At 40.5% G+C, this 10,404-nt stretch overlaps 1 long non-coding RNA gene across 2 annotated transcripts; it reads left to right on the top strand.

Moving 5' to 3' along the window:
• Window positions 1-6,817: 6,817 nt before the first annotated feature.
• Window positions 6,818-9,831, top strand: LOC106408794. 2 transcript variants are annotated; one of them, XR_007325741.1, is made up of 6 exons: window positions 6,818-6,951; window positions 7,035-7,084; window positions 7,286-7,372; window positions 7,459-9,016; window positions 9,240-9,364; window positions 9,441-9,831. It is a non-coding gene; the product is annotated as an uncharacterized LOC106408794 (long non-coding RNA). The 2 variants fall into 2 exon arrangements; XR_002654873.2 differs by having other exon boundaries at window positions 6,938-7,084.
• Window positions 9,832-10,404: the final 573 nt, after the last annotated feature.

Here is a 10,404-nt window from a genome sequence, read left to right as displayed (position 1 = left end):
TCGAGCTGCGAGTCAACTAGGTTTGAGCTTTTAGGCCGCTAGAACTAGGTAACTTGCTGACAGCCTTTGCGGCCAAAGCTTTTATGATCTCTTGTAATGATCGCAACGCTCTCACGCGGGCTCGAAATAAGATCTACTATTTTCTCTAAAAACTCATTTGTTATCTTTTCATGATTTCCGAATATATTTGGTCACTTGCCGTTGGCTCTCGCAGAGATCCGGGACGTCTGGGAAATTAGGGTTTTCCTTGTTTCCTAATTTAAACAAAAATCGACAGTGCGAATTTCGGTTCCCCACAATTTGGCGCTAGAAGGAGGGGAGGTACGGATTACTCTAACTTATAGCCGCAAAACGCTTGATCAAAACAATGTCTGGAAATACGAAAGAGAAAATCGCAGTTCACAACAACGCTGGTAAGAAAACTCCAGCCGCCACTGCGCCTATGGCCAACGCCTATGCAAACGCCACAGTTCTTGAGAAAATCGAAAACCTTGCTGCGACTTTTTGCCACAGGAAGTGCAATGAAACGAGCTCGCGATTTCTCTTTTTAAACATAAAGGGAAACGATAAATCTTATCAAACCCCGTAAGTTTGGCTCATTACCGAACAAAAGAAGGGTAAAACTTGTTCTCCCAAAAACCGCAGAAAACCCCTAGGTTAATCGCGGAAAGAGGAAGCGCAACAAATCGATTACACAGCTCGGTCGCTACGTAGCGACCGAGGAAGCACACGGCTCGGTTGCTACGTAGCGACCAAGCTCAAGCCAAGCTCGGTCGCTACGTAGCGACCGAGCACGCACACAGCTCGGTCGCGACGTAGAGACCGAGCTGCAGCAAAGCTCGGTCACTACGTAGCGACCGAGCATGCACACAGCTCGGTCGCTACGTAGTGACCGAGCACGCACACAACTCGGTCGCTAAGCACGCACATAGCTCGGTCGCTACGTAGCGACCGAGCTCAATCCAACTCTCCAGTCACTACGTAGCGGTCTGTCAGGCCTAAAAAGGGTCCTCCTTTGTGTTCTCTTTTGAATCCTCATCGTAACGCTTTTCGTTTTGTCTCAATCGGAGTTTCCGTTGAGATTTTACGACGAAAACAAGTAGGACTCTTCTTGTCTTGCTTCCACTCGCTACGTAGCGACCTGTCAGACCTCCACTCGCTACATAGCGACCTGTCAGGCCTAAAAAGGGTCCTCCTTTACGTTCTCTTTTGAATCCTCATCGTAACGCTTTTCGTTTCGTCTCAATCGGAGTTTCCGTTGAGATTTTACGACGAAAACAAGTAGGACTCTTCTTGGCTTGCTTCCACTCGCTACGTAGCGACCTGTCAGACCTCCAGTCGCTACATTGCGACCTGTCAGGCCTCAGAAAAGTCCTCCTTTGCGTTCTCTTTTGAATCCTCATCGAAACGCTTTTCGTTTCGTCTCAATCGGAGTTTCCGTTGAGATTTTACGTCGAAAGCAAGTAGGACTCTTCTTGGCTTACTTCTACCCGCTACACAGCGACCTGTCAGACCTCCAGCTCGCTACATAGCGACCTTTCAGGCCTCAAAAAGCTCCTCCTTTGTGTTCTCTTTTGAATCCCGATCGATACGCTTTTCGTTTCGTCTCAATCGGAGTTTCCGTTGAGATTTTACGACGAGAACAAGTAAGACTCATCTAAACTACTTTGCTTGCTCCTACTAGCCCTTACCTCCATCTTTGTGTTCTCATTCAAATCTCGATCGAAACGTCTCTTGTTTCGTCTCGATTGGAGTTACCATTGAAACTTTACGATAAAAAAAGCCCGCATAGACTAGTTTTCTCGCGTGGATTCAGATTAATCGTATAATACGGCAACGGTTAACTTAACAACTTAGCCTCCTCAACTATACGATTACGTTGAACCTTTTTATTGACTTCGTATCAGTCAAGTTCGGAAGATAAATGTCAAGTTTTAAAGGATAAACACCAATATCGAAAAAGGCGAACATACACAAGAAGAGGAAGGGGAAATGAGCAAGCAAAACTGAGAAGAGACAAAACTGCATCTTCGAGAGAACTAAGGTATTTGAGACTTGAAATTTTTGAAATCAGACTTGGAGTTTTCGTAGGAAATTACTAAGAAATAAAAAAGCGTTTGAGACTGCCATAGAACTTTAGGGAACGTAAAACCTAGGTGGATAGTCTAGCGAACTAAGTCTTAGGTGATTTTTCCTGTCTCGATATATTGTCCCATAATTGTTCGTCCAGATCTTGCAAACCGATCTAAACTCTCCGAAAATCGAGAAACGATCGCCACGCATATCAAGCTCGCTTCCTAAGGAGAGAAAAAACTAGAGACATGAACGTCGTCTTAAAACCGATTCGTTTCTGGCAATTTTCTCGGAACCGACATATTCCAAGTCTTTAACCTGGAAACAACCAAATCACAGTCAAAGCGTCGTCTTCAAACCGACTCGGACTGTCGATCATTCTATTCCTCGAGAAAAAAGGGACGGAGTAGGTGCGTATACTATACTCGTATACTCCCATACTTTAAAAACATATTCAAACAATGCGATGTCTCGTCAAGATCAAGAAAACGTTTTCGACAAGAAAATACTTTCGACAAAGCAAACTCTCGTAGAAATATGCGGAAAAATATTCATACAATGCGATGTCTCGTCAAGATCATCCTAAAAGCAAAGGACAATCTGAGATTCGTCTAAACGCTAGGAACTGATCCAAACCATGTTGGAAAAATTCTCAAAGACTATACAGCATCTATCATCGCAATCGTTCGTTTAGAAAACCTCTGTCAAACTTCAGAATGAAAGTCGATGATTTGCTGAAGTCATAAAGATCTTTTCCGATTTGATAAAACGAGTTTCGTATAAGAATCATTATACGAGAAATCTTCAGGCATCAAAGCATCACTCTCATTTTCCGTTGAACCAACCGATTCACGGAAAAACATCAAAAAATTTGCGATAAAGCAAAATCAAGAACAAAAGTAACAAAAAATACGACAAAGAGAACACGTCCTCCCCGCTCGTCGACTAAATCTATCACTGTTTAACTGATTCATTCAAGTAACCTGCAAAAACGTTTCGCGACTAGATCTCGGTGAAATAACCTTTGGTAAAACTCCATGAGTGACTCAGAGAAACTTTCACCGAAGAATAAAAACAAAAGCGAAAATGTTTCTCAAAAATCTGCGGAAACATCGTTATTTTGACATCTCCATATGTCGCGTCAATTTAATAAATTCGTAAAAACCGGTCGCTCGTTACTTACGCAAAAAATCCTTCGTATAATCAGATCATGTCATACGAAGTAACTTTCAAAAATAAACGTAATAGGTTTTACGAAAAAGTACTTTCCTTATAGCAAAAAACCAAGCTGTATGATCCGACATTGGACGACCAATATAAACTTTACTTCCTCGCACCACGATCTGAAAGGTCTCATTCTTTAGCCCCGCGACTCACTGGCATCCGCTCTCATTCCGCTTGGTCACGTCCGAGCAGGAAATCACCCCGCAACTGACTCCGCACGGGCTCTGTATCGAGCTTCTTAGGCTTTATCTCCCTCGGAAACAAAGGAAACAACTTCCATACGAATAAAGGAAACATTATACGAAACTTTCATCGTATAAATTAACCCTAAAGTGGAAAAACGTTTTCTACCACCATGGGCATACTCGGCCTATCAATCTCGATAAACGCCATTCGTCACTCGCCCAATTACGCCTTTCCTTCGAAGCCGAACTAGGTTACAGCATCCCCTTTAAGGACGATTCTAACCGACTTGACCTTATTGACAGCACGAAAGTGTCATGGTCTAATCCTTTGGCAACAACGTCCTTGGCTATAAAGCTGAGCACAGCCTTCATGCAAAGCCAAAACAATTGAGCGACCACCGCTCCAATAACTTGACGGCTAAACGGTAATCCGGAATTTGTCTTGAAACGCCAAGTAACGATTACACAAACAATTATCGTACCACCCAAAAACGGGAATCATACGGTAAATTCGTCATAACAAAACTCAGTCCTAACAACCAAACAGTTAACGGAAAGGTTCCACTTGTCAAAAATCGACCAAGTTCCATATACTACGATTCACTTTAAGCCCGCTGTGTTTTACTCGTAAAATGCGGCATGTAAGGAAAACTCGTAACAGAGCTCCTATAGCTATACGGAACATCCTCAAATAGACACGAAAGAAATCTCGGAAGGCCAACACCACACAAAGCACGGTATAGGAGGATGCCTCTTTCCGGGGACAAATTTACGCGACCCCTTGGTCCTAACTCCTCGATCGCAAATCAAATCCAAACAGGAACAACAATTCTGGTTGCGAACATCCGTAGTCAAACCAGAATGTTTCCCAAACGCAGGGCTAAGACTAATCCCTTGCAACATCGCGAAACATCTTCAAGCCCGCGAACATTTCAAGCACGAAATGCGGCATACGAAAGAATAACAAATCTTCAGCATCGCGAGACGTCGCAGACGCCTGAAGATTCGTTCTTCGACGAAATTTCCTTCCTCGATATAAACACTTTCTTGGAAGACCAGACAGTCATACGCACTAACATCTTCTCAAAACATATCCTTCGCGAAGACTCGAAACGGTATTTTTAACCATTAAGTTTGTTGCTGATCACAACAAACTCTTAACGTCCTAAACAGACTTAGCCATCTCGTAGAGATGACTCTCGTACATCCGACACAAGGATAATAGCGCTATAAAAGAAACCCAAAATTTTTGGTCAGCACTTCCAGGAGGCTTTAAAATTGTCCTTGGAGAGATGCTCGGTTCCAACCATACAAGTCGTATAAGCCGAGAACCTTTCGCGGACTTTAAATCGGTATGGAATAAGGATGAAACTGAAACGGGATACGTAAGTCGAATTAGTCATCGCACCCTCTAAAACCAGGAGTAAACCTAGGTCTTGCCCTAAACCCAGCGCACTGGTCTCTAACATCTCTAGGCATAGTATCAAAAACCTTGATACGAGATCCCAAAATTTGTCTCTTTGCCAATATCCGAGCGTCTTCAGAAATCCCGCAAGTTTACACACTGCGGAAAACTCTCGAAACAGATCACAGATATAGCAGTTCACACAGAGTTAGATTACGAGATGACAACTCGTAGTCTTCCGTCTACACCCATATAAAATGCCATCGGCAGCAACACGCCTGATAACCTCTACATAAAAACCAGACCGTAAAGGTCTCGCTGGAAAACTAGTCATACAAACCTTAACTCCAAGACGAACTTCGAAAGGCTTGATCCCTTCAACAAGGGTACGTAGGCAGCCGTCATAAGGCGCAGCCCCAATCTTATCGCGTTCTACTTTTAGAAGAGCCAGAAGACCACTTACCACGGACCTTTTCGACCATAAATTCCACCTAACTCACCTAACTTGCCTAACTTGCCAAGTCACTCGCTAGAACCTCACGCTAGAAGCTCATGGTTCTAACAAGCTGGGGGGCTAACTGTTGGGGTCAAAATCGGTCACGACAGAATCAATGTCTGAAAGTCCGTAAAAATCGGCATGAACGTTTTTACGAAAAATAAATCTTCTGAAAAGATTTATTCTTACGAAGAGCCCTGCGGAAGAAACACGAGATATCGAAGAAAAGCCCGAAAAAGGTCGCACGGTCGCTACGTAGTGGCCGAGCTCGAGCCAAGCTCGGTCGCTACGTAACGACCGAGCGTCTGTCCCGCCCGGTCGCTACGTAGCGACCGAGCGTCCGTCCCACTCCCGCTCGGTCGCTACGTAGCGAACGAGCGTGCGTTCCATTCGGTCGCTACGTAGCGACCTAGCTCTTCCGAAACGTCGATACGACACGAATCCATGCATTCTCGTCTACCCTTTGATGCTGTCTCCCGAAGACCGTAGCGAACCCATTTCATGTTTTCCGCCATTCGAAGTCATCAATCAAACTTTACGATAAAAACCGCGGAAAGTTCATTTTTATCGAAAGAAGTCTTGATAAATGCTTCAAGTCGAAAGATGGCCCAAAGGGACCTAAGGCATGACTCGACGCCCACCTTACGATTTCTTAACCAGCAGCCCCTAAACCGTGGGACGGTTTACGCTTGGTTCGCAAGGAAAGATAAATGTCAAGTTTTCGCAGATAAATACGAAATTATGAAGATAATTATGAAGATCGGGAAAAATGGAATATCTCCATTTTTAGGCTATGACGGCTTAAGGGCAGAAGGGTAAAAGCGTAAACCGACCTAGGAGCGAGTATATAAGGAGTCCTAGGCGAGAGGCATGAGGAACAACTTTTTAGACTCAGAACTCTTGGCACTTAGAAACTCTGAGGCATTATTCTCGACATACTCGGTTTCCATGACTGTCACCCGATTACCAGACGAACGTGCACAAGCAGTTCGATCTCTTGGTTCACTTTTGAACTACGTTCGACTTGATCCTCGAAAGGGGTACGTATGCAGCCTTTCATAAGGTTCAGTCCGAAATCAATCAAAAACCTTTTCTGTATTTTCTTCGTCTTTAGTTGTCAAGCTGCGAGTCAACTAGGCTTGAGCTTTTAGGCCGCTAGAACTAGGTAACTCGCTGACAGCCTTTGCGGCCAAAGCTTTTATGATCTCTTGTAATGATCGCAACGCTCACACGCGGACTCGAAATATGATCTACTGTGTTTTCTAAACTCGTTTGTTATCTTTTTATGATTTCCGCATATATTTGGTCACTTGCCGTTGGCTCTCGCAGAGATCCGAGACCTCCGGGAAATTAGGGTTTTCCTAGTTTCCTAATTTAAACGTAAATCGATAGTGCTAATTTCGGTTCCCACAGTGAGGAGTTGGCTCAGTCCGGCGTGAATGTAATGTGCAAAATGTGCTTCTTGGGAGAAAGCCAAGAAAGTGAGAGAGAAAGGAGGATGCTTTCTTGTAAAATCTGTGGCAAGAAGTACAATAAGAATTGTGTAAAGTCTTGGGCTCAACATATAGGTGCGTTCATTTGATTCGTTGCTGTGTCCTACTTTCTCTGGCTTGGTAAGGCTTTTGAAGTCTATAAGTGCTGTAAATTGCAGATTTGTTTCATTGGAGTTCATGGAGTTGTCCCTCGTGCCGTGTTTGTGAGGTCAGTTGAGTTCGTTTCCTTCTGTTGCATTTGAATTTTTCTATGCACTGCCAATGTCTAGGAATGTTTGACTAGCTTACACAGAGTCGTCATATTCCTTAGGTCTGCTGTAGAACAGGAGATCCTAACAAGTTTGTGTTCTGCAAGAGGTGTGATGCCGCTTACCATTGTCAATCTCTTAACATATACTTTTTTTTTCAGATTCCAAATGGATTGCTGCAAGATTGCAAGAGTCTGCAAAATCTTTCTCTGCATAACAATCCCATTTCAATGGATGAGTTTCGGCTGGTAAGGAGTTTTATTCTGCAACCTCAAATAACAAGCTTGTGATTGTGTTGTTGTGTGTAACATAGCAATGGTGTTAATGTATATAGATGGAAGGGCTGGACCTTGAAGACTGTCCTGAAAAAGAGCTTCTTGGTCATGGGCTGACTTTACTATGGCAGGCAACAAGGATAACAATACCAGATTTCATCACCTAGTTCATCTGTTATATTTTGCAATGAGTTCATGTGTTTTATGTATTTGATTTTGTGTGTTTGAATCATTTTGGAATCTAAATTTTTTTTTAACCCCTAATCCCTAAATATATTTTAACCCCTAAATCCTAAATATAATCCTAAAATCTAAATTTTAAACTTTTAAACTTTATATAAAAATACAATTCGATATAAATATACTAATTCAAACCGGACCCATCTAGTACCCTAAATCTAATACCATAAACCTTAAAATTCAAACTTAAATGATATTCTAAATACTAAATAAAATCTCTAAATTAATTTTTTCAGATTTTAAATCCAAAATTTAAATCTAATTTTTTAAAAACTCCATTCAAAATCTTAAATGCAAACCTTAAATCTCCATCAAATTCTATACCCTAAATCCTAACTTCAAACATAAACACATACCACTAAATATAAACTTCCAATATAAATTTTTAAAATTTAACAAACTTCAAATTTAAATCTTAATCACAAACTTTTATATACAACTCTAACTCCTACACTTTCAAAACTCTCAATCCCTAAATCATAATGAATTGATCTTTAATCTACACTTTATATCTAATACCCTATACCCCAAACTTAAACTCTACATACAAAATCATAAATCCAATCTTTACAAACTTATAATAGAAATTTTAAATTAAACTCTAAATATATTCTAAAATTCAAATCATATACTTAATCCTAAATCTTCACCCTAACTCCTAAACCAAATATCTCATTTTAACATATATCATAAAACATCAAATCTTCATTTTTAATAAATTATAATTCTGTAAATAAATTAAAATTTAAAATACAAAATTTAGACTTCAAATTTTCAATTATGATATCAAAGTATTTAAAGCTTAAATCATTTGTATAATAGCTATAAATAAATAAGAAGACAATTTGTATTGTTTTTTTTTAACCATTGATTGATTTGAATTAAATGCCCAAAATCACTCTTGTATCTATCCCCACACTTTCCTATTGGTTTACTGACATGGATCACCATATGCACCCTTGGATGATATTGAATCAACGCTTGAGATTAATTATTCTTTTTTTCCCTTTTTTTTAATCATCTTTTCTGATCTACGAGAGAAGAGAGAGAGAGAGAGAGAAAAGATGGAGTTCGTAGATGATAAAGGAGAAGTCGCCACGGCCGGTCATCACCACCACCACCACCATCGCTCGTTACCACCACCACCATCGCCATCTCTCCCATCCCCAATCGCTCGTTACCATCACCACCATCGTCATCTCTCCCATCCCCAATCGCTCTTCACCACCACCATCGCTTCTCAGATCCGTCTTCACCACCGTCACGCTCGTCATAACCACCACTGTTCACTTCTCTGTCTCTCACTCTATGTCTCTGGTGGAGCATACAGGACCAAGAGGGATGACTCTGCCAAAACTATGTCCCAGCGTTTGCAAGGTATTGTTTTAGCTTGTCTGATTTGTTTTCATCATTCTGTAATTTTCATGTGTGTTGTTTGCTACATGCTCGTAAGAGACTCAGCTTGATCTTTGAAAAGTGCTCTGGTTGTTTCAATTTTAGTTAGAGACCAATTTGGTTCATTGAAAGACCAAGTTTACATATTTCTACTTCTTTCATCCAATGAAAGCTTATCAGTATTTTTTTTTTGTTCCTGGTAAAGGTGGTGGTCATGACTCGTGAGCAAGAGCTGATGTTGTGCAGAGGAGATGTCTCGAACTCGTGTCCGTCTAGACTCACACGAATGTTGCAGTCTCTCACTGGAATTGCCAAGTGCAGCCTTTGAAGGTATTGTGACAGTAAAGACTGAGACTTTCTTCTTCTCAGAGTTTTGCTTATGTCTGCTGATTCATTGCCTTTGAAGGATTATACAGATAAAACGTTGCTTTACGGCATACTTGAAGACAATCGTGCTTAAGTATGGGTGTTGAGATAAGTTATCTTGTTCGTTAATCTTGTACTGATTGGTTTCCATCTTAAGCATAGGTATATGTCCTCAAATCATTGTATTTAGCAACACTTTTTCTGTGTACTTTTCAGATACTGGGGAAGCTTGAAGAAGGTGGAAGAGACAGATGAACCTCAAGGAAGGTTGAAGTGAAACAACGAGCTTGAGGAAGGCGGCGGCTTAGGTTTAGTTTTTGGGTTAATGTGTTTTAATTAGTTTTTGTTTAATATGTACTTTTTTAGTTTTGTAAAATTGATTGTATTTGTCAACTGATTTTAATTAATTAATAAAATTTCATTTTTAATTATACCGATATTATTTGTACTTGACAAAAAAGAAGAAACTGATTTTAATTAATAAACAAATTGCTATATGTTAAATAAAATTAATGAGCTTCAATAACATTTATACCACATTATTATAAATATTAACAATTGCATACAAACTAACGCTATCGTTGTATAGTTAACTATGGCATACACACATATCCGCTATCAAAAGGGTCGGACCTACGATAACGGGCGCTGCCAGAGCGTTTTAGGGAACGCTATTAAAACGAACTAATAGCGTTTAACGCCAACTATTAAAACCCACATTTCCTGTAGTGGAACCAGTTATTATACTTTTTTCTGTACTGATGGCTATGTAAATTTGGGCTTGTTCTAACATAGTACCTATTTTCATCCAACACTAATTATTATGTATGAGAATGTGGTATTATTGTTATTAACTTAGAGAGATTACAAGAGTTCTTATATACAGAGAACTAGGAGTATTCTAGAGAGAATGATATCACAATGCAAAGTAATATATACACGAATATATGAGCATTGAATTCTTGGATGTTCTTTATCCTTAACATGTCCCCTCAAGATGGAGG

The sequence above is a fragment of the Brassica napus genome, chromosome C7 (genome assembly GCF_020379485.1).
Source record: "Brassica napus cultivar Da-Ae chromosome C7, Da-Ae, whole genome shotgun sequence".
NCBI classification, from domain to species: domain Eukaryota; kingdom Viridiplantae; phylum Streptophyta; class Magnoliopsida; order Brassicales; family Brassicaceae; genus Brassica; species Brassica napus.
The sequence above is the reverse complement of the archived record's forward strand: the minus strand, read 5'-3'. Positions and strand labels throughout refer to the sequence as shown.